Below are 11,257 nucleotides of genomic sequence, written 5' to 3'. Positions count from 1 at the left end.
GCCGCGAACTTAAAACTTATTTATTTCGTATGGCTGGACTAGCTTGATTTTTACTTTTAAATTTTAAATTTGATGGGTTTTTAAAGTTTTATAATCTTATGGGGGTGTATGTTATTTTAATATTTGGGCACATTTAAATTAGTTTTTTAAGGGATATTTTAACTATTGTGTATATTTGTATTTTATCTGCCTGTTCACCACCCTGAGTCCTTCGGGAGAAGGGCGGTATACAAATTAAAATATTATTATTATTATTATTATTATTATTATTATTATTATTATTATTATTATTATTATTATTATTATTATTATTATTATTATTATTATTATAGACTGGTAAATTTATTTATCCAAGCGGGACTGGCCTGATTTTTAAATTTTTAAATTTTAAATTTTTTAATTTTAATTTTATTGGGTATTTTATGGTCAATTGGACGGTTTTAATTTCGGCCTTTATTGAGTTTTTTAATTGTTATTTTAGTGTGTATATTAATTGTTTTAATGTAGGCTGTACACCGCCCTGAGTCCTTCGGGAGAAGGGCGGTATAAAAGTTTAATTAAATATAAATATATAAAATATATATAATATAAGACAATCTGTTATTAACAGCAGCTGCTTGCAATTATTGCAGGTTCAAGTCCCACCAGGCCCAAGGTTGACTCAGCCTTCCATCCTTTATAAGGTAGGTAAAATGAGGACCCAGATTGTTGGGGGCAATAAGTTGACTTTGTATATAATATACAAATGGATGAAGACTATTGCTTGACATAAGTGTAAGCCGCCCTGAGTCTTCGGAGAAGGGCGGGATATAAATGCAAATTAAAAAAAGAGAGAGAGAGAACGGAACTTTTTCTTTGAAGACATTTCACTTCTTATACAAGGTTTACCTGATGACACAAATAAACCTCCATTGAGAGCCTCAATGACTCTCTATAAAAGGATGCAGATGACCAGCTCTGTCTGCAAAGAGTATAAATCCTTCCATTCCCCACCATCCCGTCAGAGCTGAAGAAGCTTCTTGGATGAGAAGCGAAACATCGTCAAAGAAAAACAAAGAAAGTCCAGTTGCCTCTTGAAAAAAAGCACCTTTGGGACAACCAGGACCTGGGGGACTGAGAATCTCCATGGACATATATACTGTATGGACATAGAAAATGGCTTTGTGTTTGTGTGTCCTATGACGGTATTCCTGCATACTTTTTTTTTTATTTGCATTTATATCCCACCCTTCTCCGAAGACTCAGGGCGGCTTATACTATGTTAGCAATAGTCTTCATTCTATTTGTATATTTATATACAGAGTCAACTTATTGCCCCCAACAATCTGAGTCCTCATTTTACCTACCTTATAAAGAATGGAAGGCTGAGTCAACATTAATATTTTACATCATGCTATAAATAAACTCTCCTTAGGTGAATAATTAGACATATTGGATTCAGGTTTCTTCTTGTGTTGGAAAATATCTCTGAGTCACGTGCCACGCCATCTTTCTCCAGAGAGGAAATTGTAATATTGGGGTTTTTTTTAAAAGCTATATTTATGGCATCTGGCTAGAAATGGGGACACTGGGAGTTCTAGTCCCGCCTTAGTCATGAAAGCCAGCTGGATGACCTTGGGCCAATCACCAAGAGATGGTGAGTTCTAGTCCCGCCTTAACCATTAAAGTTGACTGGGTGACTTGGGCCAATTGTCACGAGATGGTGAGTTCTAGTCCCACCTTAGCAATGGAAATCAGCTGGATGACGTTGGGCCAATCACCAAGAGATGATGAGTTCTAGTCCCGCCTTAACCATTAAAGTTGACTGGGTGACTTGGGCCAATCACCAAGAGGCAGTGAGGTCTAGTCCCGCCTTAGTCATAAAAGATGACTGGCTGACTTTGGGCCAGTCCCTCTCTCTCAATCCAGCCCACCTCACAGGGTTGTTGTTGTGGGGAAACTAGGATGGGGAGGGAAGTGTGTTGGATATGTTCACCACTTTGTTAATAAAAATAATAAAAGCAGGAAACAAGCAAAATAAATAATGCATTAATTAAAACCAGAGACCGATATTACTCAGGGGGAGAGAGAAAGCGAGAGATTATGAAATGTGAAATGCTCAGCCTGCATTGAAAGAACATTGTGTGCAGTTAACTCTAACAAAACATGCTCATTTGGTCAGTTCCTGGCCCTTTGCCCTTCTTGGATGAGAGTCCTGGATCTCTGCCATCTTCCAGGTAGAAAGTGGGAGGGACAGACTGGGACACAGTCAGCTGCGTTCAGGTGAGTTCCTGCCAAAAGAAAGGTCAAAGAATGATGAGTTAAGAGCTCTGGGTCAGGAAAGTTTGTCTGATGCAAGGTAGAAATTCCTGACTGATTAGGAAAATATCGATCCAACTGGAGGGCATGGAAGAGAGCACCAGCTGATCCTTCTCACTCGTTCAACCAGCAAAGAAATTGAAGTTTTTCTTCCAACATCCCATAGCCCTGTTTAATGGAAAATGGCTGCATCCAGCCAGGCTGAAGTAGGAAGTATCTTTGCTACTGTAAAATCTTGCCTTCTGAGCAGAACAAATTGCTAAATGTCTTTCTTTTTGAGTCTGGTAAAGTAAGCTAATGTCACTTAACATCACTCAGCAATAAATTAAAATAAAGGTCGACTCAGCCTTCCATCCTTCCGAGGTGGGTAAAATGAGGACCCAGATTGTTGGGGGCAAGAGGCTAACTCTGTAAACCGCTTAGAGAGGGCTGTAATAGCACTGTGAAGTGGTGTATAAGTCTAGTATAGCTTGGGAAGGAAGGAAGGAAGGAAGGAAGGAAGGAAGGAAGGAAGGAAGGAAGGAAGGAAGGAAGGAAGGAAGGAAGGAAGGAAGGAAGGAAGAACTGGCTCAAAGTTGACTCAGCCTTCCATCCTTCCAAGGTGGGTAAAATGAAGACCCAGATTGTTGGGGGCAAGAGGCTAACTCTGTAAACCGCTTAGAGAGGGCAGTCAAGCACTGTAAAGCGGTATATAAGTCAAAGTGCTATTGCTAAACTCAATCATTCTCTTTTAACTATCCCATAATCGTTTGCGGGATGAAGTCTGGGCAACTGGTTGGAGCTGAGTATTTACTGGCCAGATGCACTTCCTGTCCCCAATGCGGAGGTTTTTTTTTCTTCAGTAGATATATTCTCAGTGTGCCCAGAGAGAGAAATGTAAATAAATAAATAAACTTCATGAATAATAGAATAACAGAGTTGGAAGGGATTTTGGAGGTCTTCTAGTCCAACTCCCAGATCAAGCAGGAGACCTTAAACCATTTTCAGACAAACGTCTGTCCTATGAAAGATTAAGTTAACAACTTTTAGTGTCTTTTGGGTAATGTTGTTACAGTGAGCTCTGGCACTTAGATCTTTAGAAATGAGTACTCCAAGGTCCTTGACAGAATGAGGGTCATCTATAAGGTCATGTCCATCTAATTTGTCTTTGGAGATTCTCAGTCATCCAGGTCATGGTTGTCCTGAAGGTGCTTTTTCAAGAAGGCAACTCCTTCTCCAGGTGTTGGAACTGTAGACCTATCTATCTTGAAGACCCCAAGAGAGGCACAATCGTTTTGAATAGAAGGAAGAACTTTGTGTGATGGGATGAACTCAAAGAATGAACTGGTAGAAGGTCTTGTTTAGAGATGAAATGAGTTAAGAACATCTGCTTCTGGACAGTAAGTATTTCTACTGAGAATTAGAAATAGTACATAGTTTATTGGCACTTAGATAGATGTTCTGGTGACAGATAGATAACCTGCTAAGTCACCCATGAATAAACATCATCCAACAACTATTTAGCAATCCAATTTTTGTGGGACGACACATCGTCATTCTTTCTCTCTCTTGCCTCCTGTAAATGCGTATAATTTCTAAATTTATATTCCACTATAATATAAAGGCTAACTTTTGTAATATTTGTACATATCTTTGCAGATAAAGTAAAAACACATAATACAGTTTTTCAAAAACACCACCAAATGCAGGAGCTAAAACTGGGATAAAGACAGCTTTGCAGGAAATTTACTTCTTTGTAGATCTGAAATCATAAATGCAGCTAAAAAGATGTTCAAATCTTCTTGAAAAATAGGAGCTTTTTTTTTTAAAGTCAGGTTTCTAAAATTAATTGTACAGAAGCCATTGCTCCAGAATTTGTAAGTGAAGAATAGATAGATAGATAGATAGATAGATAGATAGATAGATAGATAGATAGATAGATAGATAGATAGATAGATAGATAGATAGATAGATTGATTTTATGTTCTTCTTCTGGAACATTTTAGGTAGCAATGGAAGTCAAGAGACATTCAGGGAACACTAAAGAGACACTGAAAGTCAGGGGAAGATCAAAAAAGGCAAGATGGAAGTGACAACAGATACTATATATCCCAGACACCCAATTTAGGATGATACCCAACAGTCTGAAGAGTTTCTAGCAATCTATGTCATGGTTTAGCTAACGGAAGAATTGCACAAAAGAAAATTTATGTATTGGTCCTAGATCTAACAGCTTTTTGAGACATTTTTAAGACAGCTAATAGAATCGGGACCGCTAAGTATCTAGTTATACTTGACAAGTATACAGTAGTTCCTAGATGGTATGTTGGGATGAAAAAATTATGAGTGTAAATAAAAACGTTCCTTCAAAAGCAGAAGAAGGACAAACATCAGGTCTGGAATTATGTCTTCTCCACAGGTTGGAGCAGGGGTCTCCAACCTTGGCAACTTTAAGACTTGTGGACTTCAACTCCCAGAATACCTCAGCCAGCAAAGCTTAAAGTTATCAAGGTTGGAGACCGTTGGGTTGGAGCATCCATGATTCAGCATGGATAAGATGTTCCTTAAAACCAATATCCTCCCTCATAAGTTTTTATGATATCATTATTATTGTGATTGTAGGTATTATTTTTTTCAGACTTCACAAAAGGTTAACAGAGTTCCTTCCAAAATGTTGCAACCAATAAGTGATATTGCTTTCTCGAATATCCTTCCTCTCATGCCGTAGGCATTCTCATCGAGACTGCTACTTGGCATGGTGACAATCCTTTGGCATGTGTGCATAAAGTACACAGATAATAGATATGTAATCTCTTTACCTCTGCCTAGCCTTCATCTAACTTGGCATGCAAAGTTGCGTAGAGTAGTTTTAAGGTCCGGTGAGTCAGTGCCTTTAGTTTTTTCTTGTCAACATGTTTGTGTAGCCATGAAGTTCAGCAAAGTTCAAAAGTGGAGACAAAGGAGCTTCTGAAGCTGCCTGGACATGTGATGTAACTGCCAGCTGTGAGTTCATGCCCCGTGCGAAGTCTACTCTGTACTGAAGCCACCACTGAGGACCACGAAAGGACTTTAGACCCCTGCCTTGAACTTCCAAAATCACTTGAACAAAAAAGTAAAGAACCAGATACTGGGCACCTTGGTTTTAATCTGTCAAATCTCATTCTAGAATAGAATAGAATAGAATAGAATAGAATAGAATAGAATAGAATAGAATAGAATAGAATAGAATAGAATGTTTTTATTGGCCAAGTGTGATTGGACACACAAGGAATTTGTCTTTGGTACATAAGCTCTCAGTGTACATAAAAGAAAAGATACATTCGTCAAGAGTCATAAGGTACAACATTTAATGATAGTCATAAAATACAAATAAGCAATCAGGAAACAATATCAATATCAATATATATCATAAGGATACAAGCAATAAAGTTACAGTCATACAGTTAAAAATGGGAGGAGATGGGTGATGGGAACAATGAAAAGATTAATAGTAGTGCAGACTTAGTGAATAGTTTGACAGTGTTGTGGGAATTAGTTGTTGAGCAGAGTGATGGCGTTCGAGGGAAAAACTGTCCTTGTGTCTAGTTGTTCTGGTGTGCAGTGCTCTATAGCGTCATTTTGAGGATAGGAGTTGAATAGAATAGAATAGAATAGAATTTTATTGGCCAAGTGTGATTGGACACACAAGGAATTTGTCTTGGTGCATATGCTCTCAGTGTATAGGAGTTGAAATAGTTTATGTCCAGGATGTGAGGGGTCTGTAGATATTTTCACAGCCCTCTTTTAGACTCATGAAATGTCATGTTTTTCCTGAGTCAGAAAATCCTGGGATTTGCAATCCAGCACATCCGGGGAATGCCAGCTTGAAGAAGCATTTTAAGTACAAGGGGCGTTCGGTATCGGATGGAGGCAGTAGGCTAATTGTCAACAAGATCTGGAGAACGTGTAGAACTTAAATGTTGTCAAAGGAAGATAGGAAAACACAAACCTGGGATGATATCAAAGCAGGAACCTTCTGAAGGATGGTTATTGCATTTCTTACATTGGTTCTGATCTCATTCATTCATTCATTCATTCAATCAATCAATCAATCAATCAATTTAGATATCACCCAATTTCAGTATGGCTTCTGGAGTTAACAATCAAAAGGAAAAAGGATACATGATTTGAGGGCAGTATTTCTCAACCTTGGCAAAGCAAAGAGTGATGGATCTCAATTCCAAGAATTCCCACTTGGGTGGCTTGGGAAGTCTGGGAGTTGAAGTTCACCCTGCTTCAAGTTGCTGAGGTTGAGAAACTCGGCTCTTGTGGGACATTCAAATAAATAATGCATAACCATCACAGCCATTCATAGGATTTGTTCCCAACACTAATTTGATCCTCAATCAAAACTTGGAGTCTTTGAAATCTTGGGCAATGGATGCTTACTCAGTCTCCAAAATTAAGGAATTGTTTCGATAGGCGTGACATCAAAGAATTCTCGGAAATTAAAATAGGTTTCCTAACATCCTTGTTCAAGTTGTAACATGACGGTTTTCTATTTTAAAAGTCCCTCATGGATTGTACAGATCACCAACTGGGATAAACAGTATGGAAGTCTAATAATGAATAATGATATATTTTAGCTATGTTTGTCTTGAGAAAGCCTCCGTATCAATCTGAGGCAGATGGGATTCTAGGATGTCTATCTGTCTGTCTATCAATCAATCAAAGAAGCTCAACTGAAGAGCGAGGAATTGATTTGTCAGATACGACCGTACCTTGAAAACCCAACATTTCAGAATTTGTACTGCATCTTGGAAGAAAAGGAGCCCATTTTGAGAAAACCTTTCAGGAGATGCTAAATTTGGCAGAGCCAACATCCTCCCCCAGTTTTGGGTGGCGTGATTTGTGAACCGCAGCTGTGAACAATTGCGATCGTCGTTTATGCATGCGAAAGAAGCCAACTGCGGTAAGCTCAACAAACAAATCGTGGCTCACCACAATGTTTAGAAGCAGATCTCCAACTTCCCTTATCACTTGCTCACGGCCGTAAGACGTCCTACGGATGAGAGCAATCTGTTCTCCACAGAGCTGTCAATCAAGATGGTTAGGAAGTAACCGTTTCTAGATTGCTGGTCCGGTCTAGATCCTCTAGGTCTAGGTTCTATAATGAGAAGGTAGCAGTGGGTGAAATCCAATTTTTTTTTTACTACCGTTCTGTGGGCGTGGCTTGGTGGGCATGGTGTGGCTTGGTGGGCGTAGCAGGGGAAGGATACTGCAAAATCTCCATTCCTTCCCCACTCCAGGGGAAGGATATTGCCAAATCCCCATTCCCTCCCCACTGCAGGGGGAAGGATACTGCAAAGTCTCCATTCCCTCCCCACTCCAGGGGAAGGATATTGCAAAATCTCCATTTCTTCCCCACTCCAGGGGAAGGATATTGCAAAATCCCCATTCCCTCCTCACCCCTGGGGGAAGGATACTGCAAAATCTCCATTCCCTCCCCACTTTGGGACCAGCCAGAGTTGGCATTTGCCGGTTCTCTGAACTATTCAAAATTTCCGCTACCGGTTCTCCAGGACCTGTCAGAACCTGCTGGATTTCACTCCGGATGGTAGTTTCTCAACAAATTCAACCTTTTCCAACCTTTTTGCTCCCAGGCCCGGTTCAAAAGGCTTCTACACAAACTCTCGGCTCATTGTAAGGACTCCACAAACTGGTAACGTTTAGAAAACTGAACTCGGCGTTTTACACACGTCTTGTTTAATCTGCTAAAGCGTGGTGATTCCTAAGAGACCCGAGATATTGTTTAAATTGGACATGCACAGTTGGGCTGCCTCTTGTCTCTATAATACATTTTTAATGCTTTTGCGAGGATAAGTCAAAGTTGCATGGAGGGGAAACGCCTTCCTTTTTGATACTCCAGCTTGCCGCGCAAGGACAACGTTGAGTATATTATCCTCGCCTGAGTAACCGTCTCTTATCCCATGCAGAACAGTCCTACCCCTTTGACACTAGTAATTATTCTGCTAGTGATTTTTCGGGGATCTATATTGCTGCCTTTAATGAGGCGCAGATTCTCCGATCTGGTTCCGTTGTAAAGGGAAGTTGGAAATTTTATTTATTCTATTTATATCCTGCCTTTATTTTTTACAAATAAGGCGGTGAACAGATCCAACACACCTTCCTCCTATTTTTCCCACAACAACAACCTTGAGGGGGTTGGGCTGAGAGAGAGACTGACCCAAAGGCACCCAAGCTGGTTTTCATGCCTGAGGCAGGACTAGAACTCACCACCTCTTGGTGATTGACCTAAAATAACCCAATTGGCTTTTATGCCTAAGGTAGAACTAGAAGTCACAGGGATTGGCCCAAAGGCATTCACCTGGCTTTCATGGCTAAGGTGGGACTAGAATTCACAGTCTCCTGGTGATTGGCCTAAAGACACCCAATTAGCTTTTGTTCCTAAGGCGGAACTAGAATTCACCTTCTTCTCGTGATTGGTCCAAAGCCACCCAGCTGGCTTTCATGGCTAAGGCAAGACTAGAACTCACAGTCTCCTGGTGATTGGCCTAAAGTCATCTAACTGGCTTCATCTAAAGTGGGACTAGAACTCACAGTCTCCCAGTTTCTAGCCTGGTGTCTTAACCATTAAACCAAAATGTTGTCTCCATCAAATCACTGGGCTCACTCCTTGATGGGCCCAAAGCAGGGGTGAAATGCTCCCGGTTTGGTCCGGTTCGCCTGAACTGGTAGTAAAAAATGGGGAAAAAAAAAAGTTTCGACGATCAGGTGAGCAATGTCCGATTGTCGGAACTTTTTTTTTTCTTTTTTAGCATTTTTTAAAAGTAAAAGTAAAAATGCTTTTAAAAAGTAAAAAAAAGAGGCTCCGACAATCATAGCTGTGCCACGCGATCGTCAGAGCCTTTTTTTTTTTTACCTTTTGATAGCATTTTTTTTACAACCTATTCGGGCGAATAGATTGTTAAAAAAATGCTTTTAAAAGTAAAAAAAAAAAGACTCCGAAGATCACGTGTCACAGCTGATCACACACACACCTCGCACACTGTCCTACTTACCCCATGCCTCCTTTGGGCATGCACTGTGCGCGCGCACCTCACATTTGTTGCATGCACAGTGTGCATTTAGCGCACGGCACACAGGTTCAGCCAGCGAACCTGTAGTAAACCGATTCAGATTTCACCACCTCACTCAAAGAATGAATAGAATAGAATAGAATTTTATTGGCCAAGTATGATTGGACACACAAGGAATTTGTCTTGGTGCATATGCTCTCAGTGTACATAAAAGAAAAGATACGTTCATCAAGGTACAACATTTACAACACAATTGATGGTCAATATATCAATATAAATCATAAGGATTGCCAGCAAAAAAGTTATAGTCATACAGTCATAAGTGGAAATAGATTGGTGATGGGAACTATGAGAACATTAATAGTAGTGCAGATTCAGTAAATAGTCTGACAGTGTTGAGGGAATTATTTGTTTAGCAGAGTGATGGCCTTCGGGGAAAAACTGTTCTTGTGTCTAGTTGTTCTGGTGTGCAGTGCTCTATAGTGTCGTTTTGAGGGTAGGAGTTGAAACAGTTGACAATGAGTTGACAATGCAGGGCCACAAAAGATCATTTTCAGAGCAACCCAGATGAAGCGCTCTAATGTAGATCAATCCGGGTAACGCTGATCAATCCGGGTAACGCAGCAGTTTGACAAAATGAAGCCGCATTTGCAAAGCCAAGGAAGGAAAGAATAGGATCACGGCTTCTCAAATTACTCTATTTGTGCACTCTCTGAGCTTGGTGGTTTTCTTGCAGATGTTTCCTGGCCCAACTAGGTAACACCATCAGTGCTACAAGAGAATAGGATTTATGGAGAGGAGGAGGAGGACTGTGGGGTTCTTGTGGATGTTTCATGAACCAACTAGGTAACACCATCAGTGCTAGAAGGGAGATGTCAGCCTCCACTCCAATCCTCACATCCTTTTGTACTCTTTATATTCAGTAGTTAGATTGCATGGGGTTTTTATGTGTAATGTAAATAGCTCAGGATTTCAGTTTAAGTAGAGAGGGCCCTTTAAGAGTGTCGTCTGACATAGTTTGAATCAACAGGAATGTTAGAGCGCGGGCTTTCAACAGACATTGCATTCCTGAGATGATTTACAGCCAGAGACCTGCAGAAGAAGATTACCACAGGGGGCCGAGAAGGAGCTGGCATTGGACCAAACCTGCTGACCTCTTGGGGAGAGGAGGGACTAACAATGGGATATGGAATGTTAGCCATATTTTGTCTCAGATTCAACTTTATACTGCTGCAGTCACGATGTATTTAGTAAAAGTACTTTTCTTTATTTGCAAATGAAATCAAGGCGTATTCTTTCCTAAATATAATCAGAGGCAGCCTGACAGGAGGGGAGTTTGTGGAGAATAGGAGGAAGGGGGTCAGGAGGAGGAAGAGGAGGACTATGGGAGTCCTTGGTGCTCTCTGAGCTTGGTTGTTTTCTTGCGAATGTTTCATGACCCAACTAGGTAACATCATCAACGCTAAAAGGAAATGGAGTTTGTGGAGAGGAGGAGGAGTGGGCTTTGCAGAATTAAGAAGGGAGATGTCAGCCTCCACTCCAATCCTCACATCCTTTTGTACTCTTTATATTCAGTAGTTAGATTGCATGGGGTTTTTATGTGTAATGTAAATAGCTCAGGATTTCAGTTTAAGTAGAGAGGGCCCTTTAAGAGTGTCGTCTGACATAGTTTGAATCAACAGGAATGTTAGAGCGCGGGCTTTCAACAGACATTGCATTCCTGAGATGATTTACAGCCAGAGACCTGCAGAAGAAGATTACCACAGGGGGCCGAGAAGGAGCTGGCATTGGACCAAACCTGCTGACCTCTTGGGGAGAGGAGGGACTAACAATGGGATATGGAATGTTAGCCATATTTTGTCTCAGATTCAACTTTATACTGCTGCAGTCACGATGTATTT

General features: G+C 40.5%; 1 long non-coding RNA gene across 1 annotated transcript in view; it reads left to right on the top strand.

Moving 5' to 3' along the window:
• The first annotated feature begins 6,874 nt into the window (after positions 1–6,874).
• Positions 6,875–11,257, top strand: part of LOC131185222 (uncharacterized) — a 28,409-nt gene continuing 24,026 nt past the window's right edge. The window contains exon 1 of the long non-coding RNA XR_009152107.1: positions 6,875–7,228. This is a non-coding gene — a long non-coding RNA (uncharacterized LOC131185222). The remainder of the gene's footprint in view (positions 7,229–11,257) is intronic.

The sequence above is a fragment of the Ahaetulla prasina genome, chromosome 14 (genome assembly GCF_028640845.1).
Source record: "Ahaetulla prasina isolate Xishuangbanna chromosome 14, ASM2864084v1, whole genome shotgun sequence".
In the NCBI taxonomy this organism is placed as follows: Eukaryota; Metazoa; Chordata; class Lepidosauria; order Squamata; family Colubridae; genus Ahaetulla; species Ahaetulla prasina.
Note: the sequence above shows the minus strand (reverse complement) of the source record. Positions and strands in the feature narration are given on the sequence as shown.